We start from the raw sequence: 18,805 nt of genomic DNA, 5'->3' as shown, positions 1-18,805 counted from the left end.
CTGGCTGGGTGGCCCGCTTTGGTTGTCCTCACTCCATAACTACAGATCGGGGTCAGCAGTTCCAGTCCCGCCTCTTCCAGAGTATCTCACAACTAATAGGTGCCAAACACAATCCCACCACTGCTTACCATCCGCAGTGCAATGGCATGGTGGAGAGACTGCACCGGCAACTCAAAGCAGCTATCATGTGCCACAATAACCCGCAGTGGACTGAAGTATTGCCGCTGGTTTTATTGGGTATCAGGAGTGCCTGGAAAGAAGACCTGAAGACCTCAGCAGCAGAGCTTGTCTTCGGCGAGACGCTTCGATTGCCTGGCCAGTTCTTCACTCCAGCTGCTAACACCATATACGATCCCACAGACTTCGTTGCTCGCCTACGTCGACATATGGCCAAGTTGACACCAACACCTGCATCGTGCCACAGTAAGCCGACATTTTACTTACCCAAAGATCTCGCCAATGCAGAATATGTTTTCTTACGCCGAGGTCATCTCAAGAAAGCCCTTGAATCACCCTACACGGGGCCACATAAGGTTCTGGAAAGAGAATCAAAAACATTCAAGATCGACGTTCAAGGAAAAGAGCTTACCGTCTCATTAGATCGCTTGAAACCGGCGTATATGGCATGGGACAACAATAACACCAGCCCAGAAGCATCCACATCACCGCTACTCCCGCACACTTCAGTAGAGAGGCCACCTGAAAGAAACACACGCAGCGGCAGAACTGTTCGGTTCCCGAACTACTATCGCCCGTGAAACGGTCTCGGCAGGGGAGTGTTGTGGCGTCTGTAAATTAATATTGTAAATATTCATCTCATAGCCATTTGTCAACATCATTACTTTCTTCTCCATCAAGTTGGTTGTTACTTATTTCGTCCAAACAACTACACGCTCTCTTTGTTGGTACATGTTAATTTCGTTTTTTAGCTGACCCACCTGGATATTTAAATTATGGACGTTTTCTTCCGTTTTAATGAAAGTTTTATTTGCCGATTCTAACTCACACACCCGCTTTTGCAAATCACACTGTAGGTTAGACTGGTATTCCATACTATCTTTCAAATCCTGTATGTCTTTAAGAATTTCAGTCTGGCATACCTGCAGTTTTGAAATTGTTGATCCGAGTTTGTCGTAATTTGCATTTAACTTATTCAATTCACCTTGCATGCCCAGGGTTCGTGTAGATAATGTATCGAGTTCACTTCTTATTACTGAATCGATTATATTGTTAATACTTGAAATTCCGGTATCCATTTCTGATTTCCAGGTGTTCATTTTTTCGAGAAGTTTTTCAGATAATCTCTCAATTTGTTCACAGACAGAATCTTCTGGTTGTTTTCTTTTTCGGGATGCGAATCTCACTGCATTTTCAGCAGTTAGGTCTGGATTTGATGAATACTTTGTGGGAGTTCTCTGCACCGACATGATTATGATATATGATGATGGTAGCAACAGTAGTCACTGGGATTTGTGAAATATTTATTATTACAATATTTAAATTTACTTAATTTGATCTAATTTATATAAATTAAACGTATTTATAATATAAGAGTATAAAAATTCAAGCTTTAGACAACGACACGTCCGCCCGCCACGATTGTAGGGTAGAGCAAATACTAGTATTGTATATACTTATGCATAAGGTGTACTTTGATGTATTATTTAATAAATAAAATGAGTGTTTGAGCACTAAAAAGGTGTAAAAATTATAAGACAAAATAAATAAAGAAGTTATAAAGGAATCAATCCTAACTATTTATCACACAAAATTGTATGAAAAAGTTGATCCTTATTTCTATGGAGACACTATCTATATAATCCAAGGTTGTAATATATCGAAACACCCATTATAATAAAATTACTAAGATCTATAAATTCAGATTTACTTCCAAAAAAATAATCTATTAAAACATATTAAAATTAATACTAAACTAGTAAAAACTAATTTGTCTATGACATGGTTGGGAGCCTTGAGTAAGTCATGCTCACTAAAATGTCCAGACAGGTGGTGGTGTGGTGGGCCGGGTTATTGAATTCCCTAAAATATAGTTGCGCGTAATAATGGCTGGCTCACCCGTCATACTCGTGAATGGGCGCTGCCTGTAGGGACTGGTCTGCTCTAGTTACTGGTCTGCGCAAGTCATATATTTTATTAATTTGCTTTAATTATATACTATATATTATAAAATTTATGATCTGATACTGCTGATAGTTTATATTCATACAAATTCATTATTAATTTTTTTTTTTTTAAAAAGTAACAAATGAGTTTCTTGACGATTTTTCTTGATAGAAATTGCGTTTCGAATGGGCAGTAATGAAATGACTATTCAAAAATTATGTATGAATGAACGAGTTTGCAAAAAGAAGGAAAACAACAGAATTCTTCCTGTCTTTCTTTCTATAAATGTAAAAGTGAGTTTGTCTTTCTTCGTACATAACAATTCAACCATTATCAAATTCAATTAATATATGTTCTTGCGTGTAAAAAATTAATACAAACATAGTTAGTATTTTAGGAAGTCTTGATTATATATTACACGTTTCCTCGAGAGTATAATACTTTTTACTATAAATCATGTAGGAAACATAGTTTGTTCAATAAACAAGATTTCCCTCGACGTTGCAAACGCAATATTATGTATACAGAATTTGAATTCACTGTATTTACCATTTGACCTTTGATTTATTTTTCAAACACGACTAAGAGAACTTAATGGTCGAGACATGGGCAGCAGCGTTGTTCTTAAAACATCTGACACCAACTGCGGTGCGTGGGTGTCGTAAGAGGCAACTAAGGAAGCTTACGATGAAGAAATGAGCAGCAGCGTCCCTTTCAAAACATCACCAGAGTAAATGTGGTTGCTAACCTGCCTGCCAAACATGGCAACTATTGGAAAGCTTCAGTAGGAGAAGGCTTAAGACAGTTAATGGCTGATGACTGCTTTACGTTAATGTATTTTAAAGCTAATATTAATTATCTAAACATACTGTAACGACCACAAACTTTGCATAAAATCCTTGTTTTAAACGGCCAAGATATTTAAATTGGACTTATTTAGTAATCTTTTGTATCTGTAACTTTATTATTTGATATAATGACCTTATTAATTTATATTTTCTAATTTGAAAACATAGACAAGAATAGCTGTTTGATGTTCTCATAGATAATTTATTTAAAGCTATAAATAAAATTATTAATATTCTTGTTCTACATTTAGCTGGTATTTTTAATGAATGTGTTGATAATGGAGTGTTTTCTCATTTAATAAAACTGGCAACTTTAATACCTATTTTTAAATCTTTTTTTTCTTTTTTTTTTTAATAATATCGTTTTGTTAGAAATTGAGTATTTTCTGATTAATCTTGTCGCAAACCCTCATGTCTGTGTACTTGAATCTTTACTAACATTTTGAATGTGAAAGTGAGTTTGTTTGTTATCTCTTGGTGTCATAACGGTACAATAAATTTGTAATGTATCTTGCTATAATTGTACTACTTGTATTTGTAATAAAAAAATAAGCTATAAAAGTATACCGGGGTATATTCATTGATCAGGACAAAAAATATCCCGATAATACTTTTTTGTCCCGGTCAAGTTAACTTTTAAGTTTATTAAGATAGTATATAGTGAAGTACATTCATTGAAGACCTGTATTGTGTTTATGAGAATTACTCGTGAGTAAGGAAAGGATTGTAATGGGGACTATTAATCCCATTGTTGGCCTGCCTAGTCAAGATATCGTTACTGCTTTAAAAAAAAATACTGTGAATTCAAAATACCAAGTAGCAGAAAATTATTATTGGGTAATATTATAAATGTGAAAGTGAATTTGTTCGTTTGTTATCTCTTAACGCATTATCAGCTATATTCACTATGATATACACGTACTGTATAAGTGAAGGTTATAGGCTATTATTTCCTTATAAGTGAAAATATCCCAGTCACGCGAACGAAGTCGCGAATAAAAGCTAATTTATATAAATAAAAATCTATTTTTGAGTTAATGCAAGCATATAGCATAATACTTCAAAATGTCTGAACTTATTTAGCTAATTCTATTTTTATTATGATTGTAATTATTAGAACAAACTTCATATGGAAGATAATGATTAAAAATTATACGATAAATTTAAGAGTTAGTGGGAGATTGTTAAACATATTGACAGATTTTCTTCACACCCGTACAAAGCTAGCTTGTAGCTAGATTGTACGTTGTACGTTGGTAGCTAGATTTTTTAATTATAATCTTATGACTCGACAATATGGGAATAAATTAACTTCATCATAATATGAGCCTTTAACTGTCCACTGCTGAACATAAGTCTCCCTTTTGGAGGGTTTTGCCAGTAGTTGACACTCTTTGCAGGCAGATTGGCAACCGCAATTAGGTTTTAGAGATGTTTTAAGAGAGACGCTGCTGCCCCTCCTTTGCTCTCCCTTACTCGCCTCTTACAATACCCAGGAGAAAAGAGGGAAAGGAAAGGGTGGCCTATTCTATGCCGGGACCACATGGTCTACGGGAACGTACGTATGGGAATAAATACTCAGCCAAATGACTCTGTAACTCTAATAATTCTATTTTATTGAATGTTATAATAGAGAAACTCAAAAGTAACGTACGATGCAGTGTTTGTCTTATCAAACCAAGTCGAAGTTCCACAATCGACGTACAACAATACAGGAGGGGACAGAATTTATACGTAGAGTTCCCTTCATCTGTTTAGCCCAAGATATTTATCATAGCGGCTTGGGGCCTGCGAACAATGAAGTACAGCCGTCTGAAGAGATAGATTCACTAGATATGGTACTTTATGACACTTTCTTAGTTTGTTATTTAATTTTGTTCTGGTCAGAAATCAGAATTTTTATTTTTTTTCAAAAAGTTTTGTTATTATATTTTATATGTTTACGTAATTATTAGCTTCAAATTTTTCGACAATAATTTTAATAATTATTCAATATTTAAATATAGTTTTCATATTTTAATAATATTTATGTATCAATTTTTTTATTGTATAGTTTTGCAATTGTATAGTAATTATGCAAATTGCCGAATGCCTGATATAATTGAAAATGTTTGTACTTAATTAGGCCAGCCATTTCCAGTCGACTCGACTCCGCGACTGACAAAGTACCGACTGGATTTATTGAGCGAGACGACTCACGGCGACAAACGTGGGATTAGACCTTTAATTTATTACAGGCCAAGTCTGAAACGAGAATTCTATTGTTCAAATTACGAGTTCATTGTGTCCCCGCGGACCGTACTCGAAGGACTCGCGAGACGCCCCAGCGAGAGCTCGGAGTCTGTATTGGACTGTTAAATTTGCTCTCCATAATTCAATAAGAGGAATTTTAAATTAATAAGCAATACCAGTGTTAGAAAAAATTGATATTTTTTTTATATTTTATCATTATTATTTTGGCAGGCGCATTGGCAACCGCAGTTAGACCTTTGAGGATATATTAAGAGGGACGCTACTGCCCATCCCTCATCCTCCCTTAGTCACCTCTTACGAAACCCACGGGTAAGAAAGGAATGGCCCATTCTATGCCGGAGCACACACGGCGAATTTTTTTATATAAAAAAATATTTATAATAAAATTAACATAATGTTAATTTTATTATATTTTTTTTTCACATCTTAACGCTTACTAAATGTATTGTCATCTTACTCTCTCATTACATGGAGAAAAAATTTTACTAATTACTGTTCACTGACCAGGATAAAAAATAACATGTCCTTTTCCATCCCATATTATACGTGGATACCAAATTTTATAGTGATTAATTAAGCCGTTAAGGCGAAAAGAGGTAACAAAAAAATAAACACATTTTTATATTTATAATACGTATCAGCAGTAAATAATTTACTTTTCGTAACAAGAAAATTCTAAATTACCCTGCATTTCTCATTAAGTATTATAATTATTGAAAGACAGGCAGAAAAACCTGTGACACTGTGACCTTTCAAAGTTTATCAGAAGGTAATGGAATATTACTTTTTACATACCATGTTATTAACAATAGTTTAAATTCTAACTACTTCTATAGATTTTAAAAACTGTAAAAGCAATTCAGAATGTTATTAACTTAAACATATTAAAATCATTAACAATTAACGTTCCAGACCATAGTTCAGGCACTTTGTAATAGGTTTTATAACGAGTTTTATTTATTACTCGTCGGTACATACTATTACGTTCACGCGACTAGAATATATTGATTAAGACACTAAAAGTAACAAATTGTACTTAAACAAAATATACTAATGATTCGACTTAAGTACAAATGAAAGTAACAAAGTTCTGCACTAATAAGTAGAAATAAATAATATTCGTACTGTCCCAATATCTATATGCTGGTTCTTTTGGACATTAATGGTAGAAAAAGATCATCATCTATTTCGATCGATATATTAATTTCGATCGAGTTTATTTCGACATTAAATATTGGATATTCGTTATTGGGCATAGATATTGTTTCTCTTGCTCCGCTAATACAGTTGTTTATTATAGTAACGTTTATGTATGTATATATTTATTTATTATATTATGTGTAGGTTTATATCAGTCTATATATATATATATATATATATATATATATATATATATATATATATATATATATATATATATATATATATATATATATATATATATATACCCATCCCTACAAATAAGTAAGGCTAATCTCCGAACGCTTAGTTTCCATCAAAGCTTAAGCTAGCTTAAAGTAGGCTCCGAAATATTGCGTTTTAATTATTGCGATATTCCAACTCACCGTTCTGTGGTTACACAGTACAGCGTGAAATTAAAGAGACATTACAAATTTACATCACTATCTCTGTAGTGAATTTCATTAACAATTACCTTGACTATATGAAGCACAATTCTCGGTGTACTTTTTGTTTGTCATATATTAAATATGGTGCCCACAGACACTTTCTACCAACGTACAACTCGCTATCGACAAACAGTTCACCCTCGTACCGTAAAGGCTAGATGGTCACATACAGCGCGGTTTCAAAGATATTTCTTCCCACGAACGCTTAGGTTATGAAATGAGCTACCTGTCGAGGTTTTTCCAAAAGACTACAGCATGGGATTCTTCAAAAAGAGATAAAGAGGTTTCTTTAGGGTGGGCAACATAGCATAGTGCCGCTGGTATTGCAGGCGTTCGTAGGCTACTGTAGACGCTTACCATTTAGGTTAGCCGTATGTTTGTTTATCATTTCAATGGTATAAAACAAATACATTTTGCTCCGTAAAAGAAGTACTTTCATCGCTATCCTTGAACATTCTCGTCGTACATCTGTATGTTTGTGTATTTCTGGCAGACAAAAAGTACACCGAGAATTGTAATTCATGTAAAATATTGAGATAATTGTGTGGTATTTAAGACGATTAATATCAATGGTCGATAGTTTAGATATAAATAATCGAAAACATTTACTGTCTTACTACAAAAAATTAACTTAAGATAGACAAGTGATTAGTACATGTTTAGATGATTTACTATAAAATTGGTTCTAAATTTGTCTGTGTAAACAAAATAAATCCTGTGTTAATAAAAATAAAAGATTAAAAAAAGGGTTTAAAATATAAAAAATAACACAGATTTTGTTATAATAAACTATATAGATATTAACATATAAAATTACAAATAAATACTGACAAAAGAATACTCATATTTAACCTCTTAAACAGAATTTTGTTAAATGCCGTTCAGATAAACAGTATTTTAAATATTTCATTTTTTTAGCAAGACCGTTGAATTGAAAAACGTGAAATTCTTTGCAACAACAATAACTAGCAGTATTTGGTACACAAAGAAAAATGATAGCTTCAACCAGCACTGTAATAAACCCTATCGAATGCAAAGGGATGCGAAGCGTATTGTATTTCTACTATAGAAGTACAATCTGATAGTTTTTTATTTTTATTTTATTAAAGATAACAAACAGTAATACAATATATAATTATAATATAATTACATTTAAATATGATTAATAGTACTACCAACAAAGTTAAGTACAGATTGCTATATAAAGAAAGAAAGTATATAAACATGCAAATATTGCCAAGAAATGGAGCTGACCATTAAATCTATTAAGTTACATTTATAAATAACATTGACCTAACTACATCATCGATACCAATTATACAAAATATACAAAGAGATAAGATATTTAAATATAAATAGTTAAATCTATAATACCCATAGATGGCGCCTACGTTAGACAAAGTGACGTAAGTGGTTGAAAGATTTACTATCTCTTAGTATTCTCTCCATAGTTTGATCTCGGCATAGAATAGGCCACCCCCTCCTTTCACGTGGGTGTTGTAAGAGGCAACTAATGGAACTTAATGGTCGAGGGATGGGCAACAGTGTAACATGTCAAAAACCTAACGAATACGTCACCCCTTCCATACCCGTGGATGTCGTAAGAGGCGTCTAATGGAACTTAATTGTCGAGAAATGGGAAGCAGTGTCTCTTTTGTAACATCTCCAAAAGCTAACTGTGGTTGACAATCTGCCTGCCAAGCGTGATAACTACTGGCAAAACTCTCCTTGTGGAGAATGCATACTCGTATGTTCAGCAGTGGGCAGTTAACGGCTGATACGCAATAGCAGAAAGAAGTAGATTCGTCGGATGAAGTAGTTGGAAGGTAATTTTCCGTTTTGAATGTTTTTTTTTAATTTTTATTAGATGTCATAAAAAATATTGCAATGGTGACATTTATTTACAGAATAAATAGTACAAAAAAATTTTGCAGAATGTAAAATGTTGTTTGATTACGAGCAAATTACAGAGCAACCATGTATAAAAATGTAAACCACCGAAACTGAATTGTTTACATTCGGGGCATTCTGTTTAATTGCTTCCTGAAGTTCATCATGAATGTAGATTGGATGGTTCAGGTCGTGAATTAAAAACGATATTAGAATGAATCGTGAAACGAGTGACGAAATAAACACCCACCCTCACTAAAACTAGTTTTACTCGCGTTTATTATTCGTGACAGAGATAAAAAGTTCGTTTATTTTATAAAAAAGTTATTAATTAAATAATTTGTATTTTTTTTTTATTTATGTATATAATACTCTGTTATATCAATGGTACTTTTTATGTCTGTAGGCGATTGTTTCAACTTTCCATTAGGTAGCCGTCAACTTGATACATTTTTTAATTCCAATTTACACAAAAACTAAAGGTACCAGGTGAGGACTAGACTGGCCATAACGTGAGATTTTGTACTATCTGATGAAAGAGTCAATACTCTCCGTAACCATTATAAAAACGAATGCAGCAAGAGATATAGAAGTCTTCGTTACTAGAATACCTGTTTATCTAGGAATCTGACCTAATAATAAATAAAATAGAAAATATGTATTGTCAGAAAAACACATAGTTACAACAGAAAATACAGAAATATTATAAGATTTTTAATATTATAATATTAAGAAGTGTCTCACATTAGGCGAAAGGAATTGGCTCAGATGATGCTGTGAGTGTCCCAGTGCAATATGTACTGCACAGCACAGCGTTGGTTTTCAACCAATCCCTTTTTTAACAAATTACAACAACAATACAAACGGGTACAACTGCAATTGCCTGTTACAAGAATATGCCCTTTATAAATAAATAGATAGAATATTTGTCCATGGAATTTAGAAAAATACCTCAACCGTGAAACGTCAAGAACGGAATAAGCCAACGAAGCATCATAGAATAGTAATAAATTTGCAGAATAGCTATAAATCGAACTGAGCTTAGACAGCCTCATTAAATCCTCGATGTCCAGACTACGAAATTGAGAATTTTACATTTGGTTAAGTGAACATTTTCAAATAAATGGTAGGTAAGTACTACACTAATATATTAGCTATTCATCGCCACATTACTCGCGTAAATAAGTATAAAGCATTCTATGTTTTAAGTTAGAATATATATATATATATATAACTATAACCTATCCGTGTTTCATTAAAATTTATTCATAATTTAAGCGTATTCAAGTGACAAATATACAAACATCCTAACATTTTAAAACCTTTAACATTTATTATTTTAAACAACTTTCAAAAAAAGTATTATATGGTATTAATACTTATAGTTTTTAGTTACTAGTATTCATATTTACAGCATATTTTTCACAATTCCAAACCGATAAATCAGCAAACCAACTAATACCTTATATCTATATATATTACTTATATACTGCAGAGGAAAACAGCAATATACCCTGTCAGATCAACTTCCACATGGTTCCCCCTGGAAACCATCGTGATTAATTCCTGTGAAATTCGTCCCGATGGGCTAACTGACCTGCTTTCATTCTCACCTATCATCTGTCACTGGTGCCCCGCCAACGTACGAGTATATCGATAACATAAGCGGAGTTACCATTTCATTTTTACCCATTACAAAAGATCTACGACTACTATTGCAAAATATATTTGTAAAAGGGCCAATCCTTACTAATATTATGGATGTGAAAGTGTGTTTATTTTTATTACCTCATAGCGCTGTAATAGTTTTACCAATCACTGTAAAATCGTATATAACGGATGGTTAGATCTGTCATGCCGGCGATGTTGTGGGTAAAGCTAGTCAAAAAATAATTTTACACAATTATTAACATTGTAGTAATGAAGAAATTTCAGCATTCTTATACTGTGTTTATTTGTAAGCCAGTACAAAAGGCTATAAGGTCCACAACCTCTTATATAAATGAAAATTGTGTGCACCAAAAAAACCTACTTCAAACCTACATCGACAAAACAAGTTGTTTTGATTTAAAAACCAAATTGATGAAACGATTTTGATAGAATTTTTATGGAACTAATCTTTAAGTATATCCTTTCAGATAAAAAAAAAGAATTTTCCAAATCGATTTACACCTAACGAAGTTATGAGGTAACAGACATAAAAAAGAATAAAAATACAACTGAATTAAGAATCTCCTTGGAAAAAATAGGTTGTTTCTTTGAAAAAAAAATGTTCAGTTTCATGAGAACAATACTTTACAAGGATGCCAATATCGAGTGGGCTGTACCCACCTCAGAATCGTCTGGTAACCTCCCTTGAATGCCAGCGAAGCTTTGCAAAAACATATTTGCTGGAAAATCAACTTCAATACGCCCATAATTTCAACCTGTACATAGATCACATATAGAATATAGATTTACGAAATTACAAAGGAAGCCGACTAGTTGGAGTTATTTCTATCAATAGACCCTTACAAAATGTTTCCTTCTCCTAGATTCATCTGATCGTAGAAATTTCTACTCTTTGAACTATTGACGGATCAACAGACAAATTTCCACTCATTCGAATAAATCGTTCTACAAGAAATAATTTCCTTAATTTGTACTCATGTTGGATATTTAAGTGCATTTGGCTCCAAGAAAATAATTACAAAGCACATTACGTTTCATATACTTATTAGTCTTTTTTTAAATATTGTGCACACAATTCTGTATTACAAATATATAATTTTATTTGGCAGTAAATAATTTTTTGCTCCGCAAAAAAGTACGACAATTTCAATCAACAAATTTTTTATAAAACAAGCACGATAGTTATCCGAACGATTGCAAGAAGAACCATCAATATCGATTCATAAGTAGAGAAGATATCTTCGTGTAATACAAAGAGAAAAATACAAACTGATTACAAGTCCAAACAGTACTTGTAATCTTTAATGTAACTATGGAAATAAATTTCAAAGTGGAAATATAATATTGTTACATACAAAAAAGTAATAAAACCCAAATAAAATTATAACAATAACAAAAGTACGTCATATTTAATAATATTTTACAGAAAATGGAAACGAAAATAATTCAAGCTGTGGAAGTTTCAATCGTTTTATTTATGGTAAAATTTTATTTTCTCTATAACAATTGTAAAATTATTCATTTCAACAGCACAATACTTATTCACCTTCGTCTTATATAATGAAATCGCTTTAGTTCAAAATAGGTATTCGTTTTACAAAATATCTTTTTTTTATAATGTCTGCTTCTAAAAACATCATTATTACATATACGTAAGTAAACATAATTTATTTATCAACTTCCAGCAGCAGTATATCCGAACCGATACGACAACAGAACCTTAAAAAAAAAAGAGTATATTCCTTTTTAAAAGACCGGCAGCACACCTGTAATGCCGCTGGTGTTGTGGGTGATCATGGGCGGCGGTAGTCACTTACCATCAGGTGAGCCGCAAGCTCGTTTGCCCCCTGTGTTGTAAAATATATAAAAATATACAAAAAGCAAGTCAGTAATATTTTCTTATTACTGACTTGCTTTTTGCCCGCTACTTAGTACGTGTGGATGTCAGCATTTCTAAATGGTGAAGCAAGATGATGATGACAATGATATTAGGCATTAACTGTCCACTGCTACATATAGGCATTCCGCTGTAGATTGGTTTTGTCATTGGGAGGTTTTGCTAATAGTTACCACGCCTGGCAGGCTGGTTGACAACCGCAGTTAGGCATTGGTATTAATTTCGATATCCACAGGAACAGAAAAAGAAGCCTTTTATGCCAGAACCACGCGGCCAATCGCAACAACAATCCGCTTTTTTATTTAAGAGTTTCCTCTTGTTGCATTCTATTACACAACCAATTACTTTGTGATAGATAATTAAGGAAAAGCTGTGCCTACATATGAAATCAATTTATGATTACGATTTCATCTGATCTTTATTTTTTGCCATTTTAACACGAAACCCTAAAAATGAATATTAAAATGTAGGTTACATAAAATTAACATTAAATTATTTCAGTTACATTATTTGAAATTAATTTTACTCTAAATTGTAAATTTATACATACCTCAAAGGAAGATGCTTAGGAGTACCCAAAAAACACAGGTGGGAGAGAGGTATCTACTATGAAATCACTCGTGTTTCTACCGTGAAATAGCCGTGCGCATGGTTGTGTTTTGGTTTGAAGACAGAGATATTAAAGTAAAATTACAGGGTACGGAGGAATAAAACTATACTCCCCAGGAATAAGAACACATAAGGGTTTTGAATGGGCACTCCGTGATGTCCATGGTGCTGTTAAAGTTTATAAGTGACGGTTACCATTTTCTATCAAGTGAGTTATTAGATTATCTATATATGTATAACGCTAAGTTTAATGTATTAGCGATAGCGCGACTTTATTAATCCGACTACTTGTTTTTCGACTGAGCATTTAATATGGATTATTTGAATGATTTTCAAAATATTCGACTTCTAATTTCATTATTTCCATCAATTCATTTCATACGTTTCTACTAATAGCTAAAATTCATTAGTAGTTGTTTATGTACGAATCAACACGAACATAGCCGAATCGATCCGATCGCTGGAATGTTCTTTCTTTTATTTTCTTTTATTAAGGATCAAGAGAATTGCCAATTTATTATATTTAGTAAAAATTCGTGAAGTAAAATTTTAGTAAGTAATTATTCATTATTATTAATTAATTATTTATATATATTGGAAATGAACGTAATTGATCTTTTTTTTGTCATTCTAAGTATAATAAAAAATGGAGCATTTTAAGATTGAAATGAAAGAAACACGAAAAAATTATATAAAATAACTTTGTATTGTTTAAAATTAATTTTACTTCTAAATGATGAATGTATATATATATACGTTTCATAAGTAATTTGTTTCTTAAATATACGTCACAATGAAAACCCGAAAGCTTAAAATGTATAAAAGTAAAAACAATACAATTACCGTCTTCTGAAAACCGCAAGACCTTCATCCAAGTCTATCTGACAGGGCTGTTGTTAAACTCAAATTTCAATCTCATTTAGAAGGCTTAGAGCATTCAACACGGGACGCGATTTCCTTTCTTCATAATATTAACTAATGTTTATATAAAATCTAAGTTAGATAAGTCTATATTATTTGTTTAATGTATAAAAAAAATACACATTCGTATTTTCATAATAAGTTACTCTTGTAGACATCTTGTGTCACCCGAGAGGAAGACTGAACAAAGTTGTTCACGTGGGTACTTCTATCTCATCCTTGTTTCTACCTTCAAGTAGCTGTACTTGCGTGTCTGTTTTTCCGTTATCTTATTTTTTTTTATTTTACAACAAAACTTACAGTTAGTTTGAAGAATATGTTCGGCAATGAAATTACAGTGTACGAAAGCAAAATATTTATAGGGAGAGCGGTTTGTTAGTAATAGGGACTGGCAACCCCTGTCAAGATGACTACAAAGCAGTCTACTAAAAAACCACTGTAGATTTATCACAATAGAAACACCTAACTTCAACGTAATCTGTCATCGCCTCACTTGTACTCCGCCATACTGTATACCGATAGAGCGGCCGAAGTTATCTTACCATTCTCATCTCAAAATAAATACACCTCTGTAGACGTATTACTATATAAACGTATTTAAAAATCTAGACAAAAATATGCTAAAAAAATATGTATATGACTAAAAAATATGATTAAAAAAAGCAACAGAATATAAGAAAACTTATAATTTATTTTGTTCATATTTTAAAATATAAATTGTTGATTTCAAATATCATTCAAAAAGCAATTCATTTATATATAATATATTGTACATTTATCTAAATGTAAAAATTGGTTATTGGCATTTAAAATACATTGTCATGTTTCATTTTAGCGTAGTATTAATTAATCCAAACAATTTAATATTAAAAAAATGCTCCGACTACGGATGAAAGTTAAAATAAAACGTCATCAAATATTCATGACAACAATTCAGCCTCACGCGAACAGTATGCCAAAAGAATTTTCATTTAATATAAATATAATGTTCGTCAAAGGATTTAATCTCTATATTTTTTATGCAAATTGGAGTGGCAATCAAGCTGACGGCCAGCCGGATGAAAGTGAAATTAAAGTGGTAACAGTAACACATAAAATAAACAGCACCACAGTCACATATAAAATAGTCATAATGTTTAATAATAATACACCACATAATATATAAAACACAAACTACCGTCATTTATCTTATATTTATAGTGTCATAAAGTCTTCGCTCTTTCAGAGTTAAAATTTAAATTATAAATGATTACCATCGCATACAGACAATGAACAACACTTACTATTTCTTTTCTAGGTTATTATAATATACTTCAAAAGTCAGCCAAACATCACATGGACTGACTAACTTTTTTTTAATCAACAAATCTTTCAAATGAATATAATGTACATTATGATATACCTATTCAACCTTGTAATAAATGTACATTGTGATAACCTAATTCACGTGAGGACTACCATTGTTAATAACCTGAATATTAATCGCATAGCTAGCAATATATCCCAGGCAGGTCAACCTCCACATGGTCCTCCCTAGAAACCATCATGCTGAATCCCAGATGTCATTCATTACGATGGGCTAACTGACATTTATCATTCTTACTTTTCATCCTTACACTGTTATCCCGTCCGCGTATACCAAGCGCAGACATTACCATTCCATTATCATCCATTAAATAAAAACCTATTCACGCAGTATTGATAAAAAATTAAACTGTTTATAGCGAAGCATTTGTATAAAGACACTTTATCTATATAATCTAAGATCCTATCAAACTAAAACAAAACCCATTAAGCATTACTGCCTGACGACAAATACACTTGCGAGACGAAGAGACCTATGTAGTCAAACTTTCCTACTGGTTAATTATAAGACAGGCAATCTCAAATTACGCAAATAATATTTTATTTACTATACAGGATCTTACTACGACAATAACAATCAGTCATCAAAGGTAAAGTTATGGATGTGACAAACTAAATATCTATCCAATATCTCAATTAAATTTCACTCTTTGACTTAATGAGCTTTCAGACATTCAAAGGTTGATTGGAAGAAATCCCTTTAAGAAATATCCATTATTGTTCTCGTCGTATATTAATAATAGTTACCCTTATTTTTCGTTCGCGCAAAAATGATTGTTTTTTTTTGGAAATGTAAAAGAAGCTGCCGCTCCACCTGATGATAACTGGTAATCGTTGCTTATAGACATGAATAATACCGTCAACACCATAGAATACTCTGTGACACCCATAGTACCGATCATACATCGCCATTCCTTAGGACTAATCAATCAATAATGCCTCCATACTATGTAATTTCACTGCCATATCCCACCCTTTAAGCCTAAAGTATCTTATATTGGTGATCCTACTAGACGGGTTGGCAACCGCTGTTAGGCATTAGTGATATTTTAAGTGGAACGCTATTAAAGAACCCTCGACCATTAAGTTCCCTTAATCGCTTCTTACGACATCTACAGAAAAGGAAGGGGTGGCCCATTCTATGCCAGTACTACACAGCAATTGTGTCATTTTAAATCAGTCATTTCGTGTGTTATTAATTAGTGTATTAATAAATATAATGTATATTATTTCTGTTACTAGGTAACAATTTATGAAGTAAATTCATCTTACAATAAAACAATAAGTTGTCTTGATCATATGAGTACAGTTCGAATAAGGTAAGAGAAACTTTGTTATTTCTAATTACAAAAATGTGTTCAACTTAATATATCTTCGAAACATGTTATTGTACATTGGTTTATTTTCTCATAATGCAACTTCAAACATAAACTTTTTCAATTCTACGTACCTATCAATATATTCAGTTATCGTCGAGTAGGTAAGGTAGTAAAACTAATGTTTTATTTCAGTTTTGTAACTATTGAAACTACCGTTTTTATTTCTGAATCAAAAGCTCCTTACTACGAATAAAGTCTATAGGTGTTTCAAGTGAAGCAGTTGTGTTTGTAATTACAAAATGTTTCGGTTTATATCTTCGAAAGGTGTTATTGTACATTGGTGAATTTACAGGGTGCATTCAAACATAAACTTTTTCTATTCTTACGAATCAATATATTCAGTTATCGTCGGGCGAAACAGTTTTATTCTCTGTTTTGTCCATGATAGCTGCCATTTTTATGTCTGAATCAAAACTTTCCATAAAGTCTATAGGTAAACTTGCCATTCCAAGTCGTAATAAAAAATCCTAAATTAAAATATTTACAACTAACCGCAACTAACTAACATAACTAACTTGCTCGTATAAATTAGTGTTATTTTTAGTATTTTTTTATACAAAGTTGAATAGCAAACAATCTAACAAAAAGTGATAATCGCCACCTATAAACATAAAGAGTACCGAAGACAACAGAATATATTATGTTGCCCATGATATCCTTCATGTGTTGCCATTTATGAGAACTAAGGTATTACGCCTGGGTATAGAACCCTGTAATTTCATTGCTATATCCTACTCTTTAAACCAAAACACAGCCATACAATCATAACTGCTTCGCGACAAAGACACGGTTAGGACAGAAGTAGTTAAGCAAACAACTTTTGTATAAAGTCTTCTATTTGAAAAAATATATCCAACCAATATACCAAATTTTACATCCAGTAAATAGAATGCAAGGTAGTTATGAAAAACGTCATTATATCTACGTGACATTTCATCTATAAACGACGTTCGTTCACGATTGATGTTATTTTTCCCCTTATACAGTAATAAAAATATATTTATAAATGTAAGATGGAGTAAATCGATAAAAATAAACTGTACCTCAATTATCACGTTTTCAGTCCCGGAACGGCGAAAATTGTAGCAGAATTGGAATCTCTGGTGATGCTGCAACAAGACGGCGATAGGATTGTAAAGAGATATTTCTCTAAATACAACTCTCCGTTTGTAGAACTCAAAAAAAAATAGATAAAAACATAGCGATAAGGCCGCCTTTTGTATCACTTCTCATTAATATTTACTGTATTTGATATTTCTTTTTTTACTCGGTGCAATAAAGTGTAAATAAATAAATAAATACTTTTACTATATCATTTCGTATTTAATTTTTATAGTGGTTGATAAAATATAGCAAAATCTATATATTGGACTAATAACAGATATAAAGATATATGACTGATATGGGCGATATCGAAATGGATGATAACCTTTTTCCGTATTCAATGTACAGAGGAATTTAATATATAGATATCGAAACGGTACCGATATCACCTATGCCTAATACTTTATAATTAATTGATAAAGTAGTAATAAGTAACAGTCCATTTAGGACTTGAATATTTCTGAATTGGCTCAGTTCTGGGTTCAACTGGAATCGACCTGAGCCCCAGCTTTCCTGTAAGGATAGCGAGTTTTCATCTAAAACATAAATGGCACAAAATTTTGACTTTAATTGCTGTTATACTTACCCTCTTTATAAATATTTATAAGCAAATAAAGGCATAAAAAAACATTCATCAGTAAAAGAGAAAGAAAACTGATAATAAAACTCTACATACTGTCATCTGGTCAGCATAGCAATAGTATGTTCTGAGGTGGATTGTGCCCTTTTGAGACGTTCATTGTCTGGAAAGAAATAAAGAAATATTTTTATTTAGATAGAAAATTTAGATTTATACATTTTTGAATAGCTATTTTTTCGTTACCATCCATTCGGAACGCAATTTTAGTCAAGAAGAACGGACAAGAAACTTAGCTATTGCTTTGTTTTCTGGTTCCTCATAACACAAAGTATTCTTACTTGAGGACAAAGTGGTGATTATGTGGCTTCAATTCTTAATTAATACATTTTGATCCTGACAACGTTGCGACCTCGTTACCTAGTGTAATTTATAGAAGGTCACAAGTACTTTTATCGACACCAAAATTTTGTGTTTCCATTAAAAAACAAATTAATTTTTTTTACTACTGCTGCGATGTTTTACGTTAACATATCAAA

The sequence above is a fragment of the Galleria mellonella genome, unplaced genomic scaffold, assembly GCF_026898425.1.
Source record: "Galleria mellonella isolate WM207_F2 unplaced genomic scaffold, CSIRO_AGI_GalMel_v1 utg139, whole genome shotgun sequence".
Lineage (NCBI taxonomy): Eukaryota > Metazoa > Arthropoda > Insecta > Lepidoptera > Pyralidae > Galleria > Galleria mellonella.
The sequence above is the reverse complement of the archived record's forward strand: the minus strand, read 5'-3'. Positions refer to the sequence as shown.